The sequence below is a fragment of the Podarcis melisellensis genome, assembly GCF_964234715.1.
Source record: "Podarcis melisellensis genome assembly, chromosome: 7".
NCBI classification, from domain to species: domain Eukaryota; kingdom Metazoa; phylum Chordata; class Lepidosauria; order Squamata; family Lacertidae; genus Podarcis; species Podarcis melisellensis.
In genome coordinates, this window is record NC_138539.1 from 19,867,246 (window position 1) to 19,877,218 (window position 9,973).

Sequence of the window (9,973 nt, forward strand, 5' to 3'; positions counted from 1 at the left end):
ATGTGGCCGGTTCCCAGAGGGATAAATTCAGCAGCGGTTGTAGGCAACAGATGTATGTTGTGCTGTATGATATAATGTCTGTACATCTATCAGGGTTTATTCACTGTCAGAAGCATGTCAGAGGTGACCCAAGACAAAGAGCTCTTATGCGGCTTATTATGCACTTGCTTCATGGCTCTCCAGTCTTAGAAAAATCATTAGCTAAGTACTGTAGCTTCATAAGTAGAATCATAACTACTGCTGAGTCTAAATTTAGTTATGCATTAGCTGGATCTATGGCAAGGTTGCACTGCAGAAAACCTCTAATGTATATCACTTGGAGATTTATTGTTTTGTTTAACACATTCAATTCCATAAGCCATATTTAACAGACTCTTAGAAGCTCCCCCACTCTGGCCCAAGTCTCTATGACTTTGGCCTTCCACGGCCAACCTTTTGCAGCTGGTCCTAGGATATCATTTTTCATTGACATCTGCCTTAAGGATGAACCAACCCTTCAGTCACTATAGGGGATGATCTGACATAAGGGTTGATTTGTCTCTTGAACCCTGATTACAAGGGCTGCACATACATTGGGGATTTAACTAATTTGGTAGCAGAGTCCTCTACAATTCACTGATCAGGACACGGGTTTGCAGCAAGTTTTCTCCTGGGGCAAAGGGCGATGAGAAGGCTGGGGGGCTGGGGACAGTGCACAGTTAATGCTTTGTTTTAGCATATAACACAGGGGCTAATTTTCCCATCACAAGATTCCCCCTGTAAAGCTGAGGTACTATAGTCCTTATGCTTAGAGATGCAAAACTGTCCATGCTTATCTGAGGCCATGCCCCAGTTTGACTCCTTTGTCTAATTTTCTAACTTTGACCACTTCCTACTAGACAACAGCTCTCACCGAAGACCTTTGAAGCAAGGGAGTAGGGTGGAGCTGCTGGGACTCACTCAGCTTATGATGGATGGCAAGTATTCCCTTGCTGGTCTAAACCACTGAGCCTCTCGGGCTTGCTGATCGGAAGGTCAGTGGTTCAAATCCCCGCGACAGGGTGAGCTCCTGTTGCTCTGTCCCAGCTTCTGCCAACCTAGCAGTTTGAAAGCACACCAGTACAAGTAGATAAATAGATACTGCTGTGGAAGGAAGGTAAACGGTGTTTCTGTGCACTCTGGCTTCTGTCACGATGTCCTGTTGTGTCAGAAGAGGTTTAGTCATGCTGGTCATATGACCTGGAAAGTTGTCTGTGGACAAACAGCGAGATGAGCTGAAAGCGAGATGAGTGCCGCAACCCCATAGTCGCCTTTGACTGTACTTAACTGTCCAGGGGTCCTTTACCTTTTTACCTGTGACTCACGAAGTTCACTTCACACCATACATTTAAAGCACTATGATACCACTTTAAACAGTCATAGCTTCCCCCAAAGGACCCTGGGAATTGTAGTTTGTTAAGTTGTTAGGAGAGTTGTTAGGAGACCCCTGTTTCCACCCGGAGCTACAATTTGTAGAGTTCCCTGTGAAGAGGGGTTGATAGTTAAACCACTCTGGAAGTCTAGGTCTGGGAGAGTCCGGTATTGGGATTGTCTGCCAACCTTTGTGGATCCATTGGCACATTTGCCAACCAGAGGAACTGTCATGGATACCACAAACATACCACAACTTACTGGCTACAAGAGAATGCTTATTGTGAGCCTAATTTCATGGGGGGGGGTGGACCCTGTGGACACCAGGGGAGCTCTGTGTGAGTGCATTTGGGCCTGTGGGTACCATCTTGCCAACTCTTGCCCTAGGCTTAGCACATTGTAAAAAGTAACCCTAACCTACTTTTGCACACAATGGGATGTACAGACCTGTGAGTAAATATGCATAGAGTAGGTGATACTTTTCTTCTTCGGAAGGTAGAAAATCTTATCTAGTTGGGCTCTCTTACAAGGGCTGTTTTGCTTCCACAGAAAAGCTGCTCGAGACCACCAGAATCTATATGATGAGTTCCCCCATTTTTATGCTGGCGTGTTCAGTGCTAATGCTGAAAAGACCTGATGTAATGAAAAATATTTCTTTTCAGAGTCAGCCTCTCACATATTACCAGTGCCCAACGGAAGCAATAAAACATTACAACTATTCTTGTGCATTATTAATTATGCATGTCATTTGTAGTGTCCTGCACAATGACACACTGAGTGCAAATTGGCTTTCAAAGGCATGCAATGGTTACTTATGTACAGTAAATGCATCTGCTCTATGTCCGCAAAGAAGAACAAATTTAAAGAGCATGGAACATACAGTACAGTGGTTTGCGTTTATGACTAGATCAATATGAAAATGATTACCGTGAGGGGAAACAGAGTTGTATCCAACTAAGCTCAACTCAAAGTAGACATATTTAAGTGAATGGACCTGAGCCAGTCATTTCTATTCATTTCAGAAGGTCTATTCTCTGCGTATAAGATTGTAGATGCAACCCATGGTTTTGGCTACAACCCATAGCTTTGTTTTCATTAATTTGGGTTTAATTTGTTTGATTTCTTTCTCGGGGGGTGGGGACAACTTTACCAGACTGTGGGTTGCATTCCTTCCTCAGCGACCTTCTCAGGGTCACACATGTCAGTGGCGAGTGGGTCAGAGTCAAAAGTGGGCAATGGATGTAAACATTACTTTTGTATGGTAGGGTAGTTTCTAAACATAGCCCTCGCTGTCCTCCAGCCATCCAGGCAAGAGACCTTATAAAAGTTCAAGGGTGTCTTCCAGCAAGGCAAAAACACTCAAGGCGGGGTCAAAGAAGAGTTGTTGAGGGGCGTGGCCTAGGGAGAAGGCTTGGAAGAATCCTGTAGACCAATTGACAAAGCCATATATGTGTTCACTTCACAAAGCCAAGATCTAGAAGGATCCAGAAGTACACCAAGTAGGACACTTCCTATTGGCACAGGAGGTGAACTATGATAAGCTGGAGACATAAGAAGGTAAGTTACCTTTACAGTTGTACCTCTACTTCGGGTTGCGAGCATGGCAAACCCGGAAGTGTATACTTCTGGGTTTCATCACGCGCGCATGCACAGAAGCACTCTGCGCACGTGCGCAGAAGTCGCGCCTCCGAATACGAACTTTTTAGGTTGCAGACGGACCTCCTGAATGAATTAAGTTCGTATCCAGAGGGTCCACTGTATATTTAAAGTGGGCTGCTCCAAAAGGGACTCTTCAATATAAAAGAACTCCAGAGACAAATTGTCAGCTGCAGATCAGAGACATTTTTTGCCCAAGGTTATACACACTCTCCAAAGAGGAAAAGAAGTAATCAAGTGTCAAAATAATTAACGTCGTCAGATTCTCCTGGGTAAAATTTAGAAATAATAAAATCAACAGGTTATTTTAGTCAGTGATGCATGAGACCGGGATTTGCCAGAGGCATGGAAAGTGTTCAGCTCAGAAGCATCAGTGAGTTCATCGCCTCATCACACGAGGACACCAATGGCTTCCTTGAATAATCTAGAAGTTGTCATTCTTTCATTTTTCAGGCTGGTTGCTCTCTGGCAGGGATGGGGACCCATGGCCCTCAAATGTTATTGGACTCTAGCTCCCATCAGTCCCAGGCAGCATAGCCAATGGTCAGATAAGGCAGGAGCTGTAGTCTGGCTACTCCTGACAGGGATGGCCAATGTGGTATCCTCTAGATGTTGTTCAACTTGAACTCCCATCAGCCTGAGCCAATATGGCCAATGATCAGAGATGATGGGAACTGCAGTTCAACAACATCCAGAGGGTACCATGTTGACTACCTTGGAATACTTGTTACCCCTCACAAATGCCCTTGCCACATTTTGACCTCAGTTTGCATTTTAATGGCCTCATGAAAATTCATCAGCAATTTAATGCAAATGTCTCCTAATAGATGTGTATTTGTGTGCAATTTTGCTTCCTATACCCATTTTTACAAAGCAGTCTCTCCCCCCCCATGTAATACATTATTGCTTGTTATTTTCTAATATATGCATTTTAACAAACATTTCCCACTTCCATATGTATATTTGTACACATTACTTGTCTGGGGAACTACACTGCAAAATTTGGAGAAGTGCAAATTCTGAAGTGTGGCGGTATTTCAGTTTGGGCATATTTTTTTTCCAAAAGTGCAAATTAGGTAGGAGGAACGTGAAACGTGAATTGAAACGAAATTCTCCCCCATCACTAACCGAGACAGCGTTTTTGGTTTAAAGTCACCCAGAGAGCTTCAGGGAATGGGGAGGGAAGATCTCTGCAACATTCTAACAACAGAAAAACAAAATTAATTATTTTATGCTACAAGATCAAGATTTAAAGATCATCCAGCAATACGGCCATAACTGTTCGAACACAGGTATATTAGGTATAATATTCTCCAATACCTAATATCTTCCCAGCTCAGCAATTCCTCAAAGGATGCTTTGCAACGTGCTCACAATAGACCTTCCATTCAGCCAGCTCCTCCAAGCTCCTCGCAGGGGCCTCTCTATAGTCAGCCCTATTCTTCTCTCTTCTCTTTAACATTCAGAGCTTTTGTATATTATATCATTGCTCTTGAAACATTATCCATATTCATAGGGGCAGAACATTTTGATTGATTGGTCTTTTGGAAGTCATGTCAAGGTTGTGCAGAACGTTAAATGAGCCTCCCCTGGAATTCATTTTCAGAAATCTAATTAAAAAGATATGTTCTTGCAACTTCTTCTTCTTTTAAAGAAAAAGAATAGTAAACCAGGACTGTAAATGCACTGACATAGCACAGAGGAATCTCACACTGAATAGGAGTGGGGTATGCAAAGCCTTTAATTGAAACATCACCGCGTCCTACATTGAGCAACAACAGTGAGTGTTGCGGGAAAGAAACCACATAGGTATGGATGGAAGTTCAACCATAGAATGACAGAGCAGGCTCCAAGAAGCAGTGACCTAGAAGCAAGAAATGGAAATCTTTCCTAAGGGGGAGGGGGTAAGTCAATATGAAGTTATATACCAGGTTTGGAAATCTAGTGCCCTCCATCAACCCTGACCATTGATTATGTAGGCTGAACTGAACTGTCTGTGAAACAAGAACCTCCCATCAAACATTATTTACAAGCAAGCAACTTGACTATGATACTATGTGAAAGCAAACTGGCCACAAGAAGTTCCATTTCTGAGGAGGGGAAAAAAGGCTGCTTGTAACTGAAATTCATTTATTACCATATATTCTATATCATATATTATCAACACTATTCTGATGCATTCTCCTTCCTTGCCTTAAAAAAGACTTAAGTTAATATTCATAGGTTTAAGAAATGTTTCACTTGAGTTCATTATGCAATGTCAGCACCAAAGGTGATTACATTTTCAAAAAATCAAAATCTGGGACACTTGAAGTTCTTTTTCTCCAAGTTCATAGAAAAAAAGAGGTGCCTATAGGGAAAAAAAGGAGGTGCTGTTTTTGCCACTGGCGTTTTCTGATCTGAGAGGGGCATGAAAGTGTGCCCAACTTTCTCACATCTGAGAGTCATTCTCCGGGTTGCTCAGAGCCAAACTACACAGTATGCTAAATGCATACTTTGGTCCTGCTTGTTAACTTCTTCTTCTTTTAATAGCAATCTTGGTGGGTGAGGAAAGGCAAATCAGAATCAGACCCACAGTGTGTGTGTGTTGTGTGTGTGTGTGTGATATTAACGCTTCCATTACTTGCCACAGTCCCAAGGAATACTGCACTCTTCTAAAACATTAATTGAGAGCCAATGTGGTGTAGTGGTTAAGAGCGGTAGTCTTGCAATCTGGTGAACCGGGTTTGCGTCTCCGCTCCTCCACATGGAGCTGCTGGGTGACCTTGGGCCAGTCACACTTCTCTGAAGTCTCTCAGCCTCATTTACCTCACAGAGTGTTTGTTGTGGGGGCAGAAGGGAAAGGAGAATGTTAGCTGCTTTGAGATTCCTTCAGGTAGTGATAAAGCGGGATATCAAATCCAAACTCTTCTTCTTCTCTTCTTCCTTTGAACCTGTAGGGAAGCTGCCATTGGCTTGTTTCCATTCTCCCTCTCTCCTAACACTGCGAAGGAGGAGCTCCCATCCTGAATGTGGGGTGGAATATTTCAATCCAGCTAGAATGGAGGTGCAAATGCAATAACCGGAGAAGGGACATAGCTCAGTGGTAGAACATCAGCTTTACATGCAGGAGATCACAGGTTCATAGAATCATAGAATCATAGAATCATAGAGTTGGAAGAGACCACAAGGGCCATCGAGTCCAACCCCCTGCCAAGCAAGAAACACCATCAGAGCACTCCTGACATATGATTGTCAAGCCTCTGCTTAAAGACCTCCAAAGAAGGAGACTCCACCACACTCCTTGGCAGCAAATTCCACTGTCAAACAGCTCTTACTGTCAGGAAGTTCTTCCTAATGTTTAGGTGGAATCTTCTTTCTTGTAGTTTGGATCCATTGCTCCGTGTCCACTTCTCTGGAGCAGCAGAAAACAACCTTTCTCCCTCCTCTATGTGACATCCTTTTATATATTTGAACATGGCTATCATATCACCCCTTAACCTCCTCTTCTCCAGGCTAAACATGCCCAGCTGTTCAATTCTCCAAATCTCTAAGTAGTGAGGGGAGACACCCCATCCTAAAAAACTGAAGAGCCACTGCTCTACTATTAAGTTGTATGAACAAATAAGATTTTATGGTTTGTGAGAGTTCCAATCTGAGCCCAGTTTGTTACAGAACTTCCAGGTAAGGAGCTGGTGCTTGAAAGCAAGAAGATGTCTTGATTAAGCATTGCACATTTCATCTGCTGTCCTCTCCTGTTGCTTACCCCAAAACTAGTTGCGGGTTTCAGCTTTCCCTAGCAAAGTGTCCTCTATTTAGGTAGGGGCCTCATTAGGGTTAGATGATGGTGGTAGTGGAGCTCGTGGGAAGCAATGCTATGTTTCACATCTGCTTGTCATTTTTATTTCCTAATGTGCCCTCACAGTATATAAAGGAAAGTTCCTTTGTGAATTGTTGTGTAAGATGCCTGATGTGGACGACTGAGTGAAGATCACATCTTTGCTGTCTTGCACCAATACGTTTGTGACAGACAACGTTGCAAGATTCGCGCTTGCAGCCCCCAAACTGAGAATAATGTAAATCAAAGACAATATGTTCATCAAAGACAGCATGACCTGTAATGTAGAAACTGATTTGTGCAAGTCTGTATTTTAAGGTGTATAAATTATAAATATAAATTGGTTATCACTGTATTTTAACGGTAAAGGTAAAGGGACCCCTGACCATTAGGTCCAGTCGCAGATGACTCTGGGGTTGCGGCGTGCATCTCGCTTTATTGGCTGAGGGAGCCAGCGTACAGCTACCGGGTCATGTGGCCAGCATGACTAAGCCGCTTCTGGCAAACCAGAGCAGTGCACGGAAATGCCGTTTACCTTCTCGCCGGAGTGGTACCTATTGATCTACTTGCACTTTGATGTGCTTTCAAACTGCTAGGTTGGCAGGAGCAGGGGCCGAGCAACGGGAGCTCACCCCGTCGCGGGGATTCGAACTGCTGACCTGCTGATTGGCAAGCCCTAGGCTCTGTGGTTTAACCCACATCCCATTTTAACAGTATATCTATGCATATTCTGCAAAGTGTGCATAGAATACTTTTATTCCCTTTTTTGGTTGAAATGACCAGGATGGTCACAACAACAAATAAGCTTTGAGAATTCCCAATGTGTCCTGGAGGGAAGCATTGTGAGGGATAAAAGTAGCACACAACTCTGGGACCCAGTCACCTAGCATGGGAAGTCAAAGCCTACCATCAACCGTAGGCTTTGCTTGGTTCCTGGGGCTCCCAACAGATGCTGGATTCTGCCCCTGGCCTTCCATAGTTCAACAAACACAGACAAGCTTGCTTTGTGCTTATAGGCACAGGGAAGAGTCTAGCAGAGTCAAAGTTTGCATGCTTGCCTCCTCCCTTGCTTCCAGGATGCAAGAGTCCTGAGCAGTTGAGGCCATGGGGACTAGTAGGGTAGAAGGGAGGGAGGCCAACAGCAGGTGGAGGCAGAGGGAATGACAGGCAGAGCCAACTAAAACCGGCTTTGTCTTGCTCTGCAACCTTGCTGAGTCCTACAAGGCCAAGATAGAGCTTCATTTGCACTAATAGCCCAGCCTCCTAATGGTCTTCATTTGCCCTCTGAGCAGGGCATTCCTGTATCATAAATGTGTCACAGCTTGAGAAGAAGATGGGAAGGTTATGAGTCACCCTTACGATGCGCATTATTCAAAATTGTTCTTGGCCATTTCTCTAAGTAACTCTCATACATTTAAATGCATTTCCAAAATCCCTTCCTCCATGTAAATGTGTATGTAAGTAGTCTAGGGGATTATGTCATGTTGCAAAATTAGATAAAGGTGATGTTCAAATGTATTTAGCTAATGGCATATATGGGGAATGTATTTCCATTACTAATGTAGAACATAATGAATGCTGATGACATGCATTTGTTTAATATATTTTTTGAAAGACGTTTGGTTTGGTTCAGCAGTATTGGGCCCACTACCACAGAGACAGTTTCTCTTCCCCTCATCCCCAGCAAAAGAATTACTTAATTCAGGTTTTGTTCACCTAATAAAATATAAACTAATTTTTTATTATGGAATTTCACTAAACTTTTGTTCACCCAATTGTATTGATTTTTACTCTCTTCTGAAGACCCTGCTAACAACTTTGGAGGTTCTTTCCAGAAGAGACAGTGTGGGATATAAATAAAAAAGTACCTATATAATAATTTCAGGATCGTTTAATCTCAGCAAGTGACTGAGAAAGTCACTTATGCCTAATCAATGGAAACCTTTCTGCATGGGATCCCATCTAGAGTTAATTCACACAGGGAGAGTTATTCAGACAACCATGACAGATGTGTGTGTGTCATTTGAGGGCCACCTGTTGCTAACCTGTAGTACCTCAGGTGTTCAAAGACACCTGAGGGACAACAGATGAGCAACAGGTGAGCAACAGTCCAGCTTCCATCAGTCCCATCCAGAACATAAGAAGATCCAGCTGGATCAGGCCAGTGTTCCATTAAGTCCAACATCCGCTTCTCACAGTGGCCAACCAGATGCCTGTGGGAAATGGGCAAGCAGGGCCCAAGAACATGGCCACTCTCACCCCCAGAGGCATACTGGAGAGCAGAGCCATCAAGGCTAGTCACCACTGATAGCCTTATCCTCCATGAATTTGTCCAATCCTCTTTTATTCTTTTGTACATAATTTTGATTGGTTTCTTTTTTAACAGAACATTTCCAACATTATCAGAACAAACAGTTATACCCTTTGCTCTGCCAGGCTTGTGACTTCCCTCATGCCCTTCAACAGGTTTTCAATCTTAATATCACACTTTAAATCTTCAACTTCTGACCTTTGTCTCCTTATAATCAACTCTGTGTCTTTGGTCTAAAAGGTTTTAGAATTTTTACGTTGCAGGATTTATTTCAGTCCCAATAGTGTCTTTACGTTTTTAAATGCATCCAAGTTACTGACTATCCCTGCCTCCTCTGGGAGTGAGCCATTGGTCAATGGCAAGAGATGATGGAATTTGTAGTCCAGCAACATCTTGAGAACCACCTGTGGATTAGAGGGTTGAACTAGGCCTGAAAAGAGCCAAGTCCAAATTCTCACTCAGACATTGTGCTCTGTGGCTGACGCTCTATCTTTTGCCACTACCCATCAGTCTCAGCTTCCTCACAGTGTTGTTGCCGAGGTAAAATGGGGAAAAGCAAGAGCTATGAACACTACCACAACCTCCTCAGAGCAAATAAGTCTGAGCTCACCTTACTGACTAGAGGAACGTAAAGAGAGAGTATCATTTGTTCATATCAGTTATTTTGTAAGAATGATCTGGACAGTGAAACCACAGGTGATGGGTAAGAGCCTTGTGTGCCATTTAGTTGAAAGGCAGGATGCAAATTTAACAACAGCAAAAATAAATAAAACAAATAATGTCCCTTTCCCCTTCAGAAA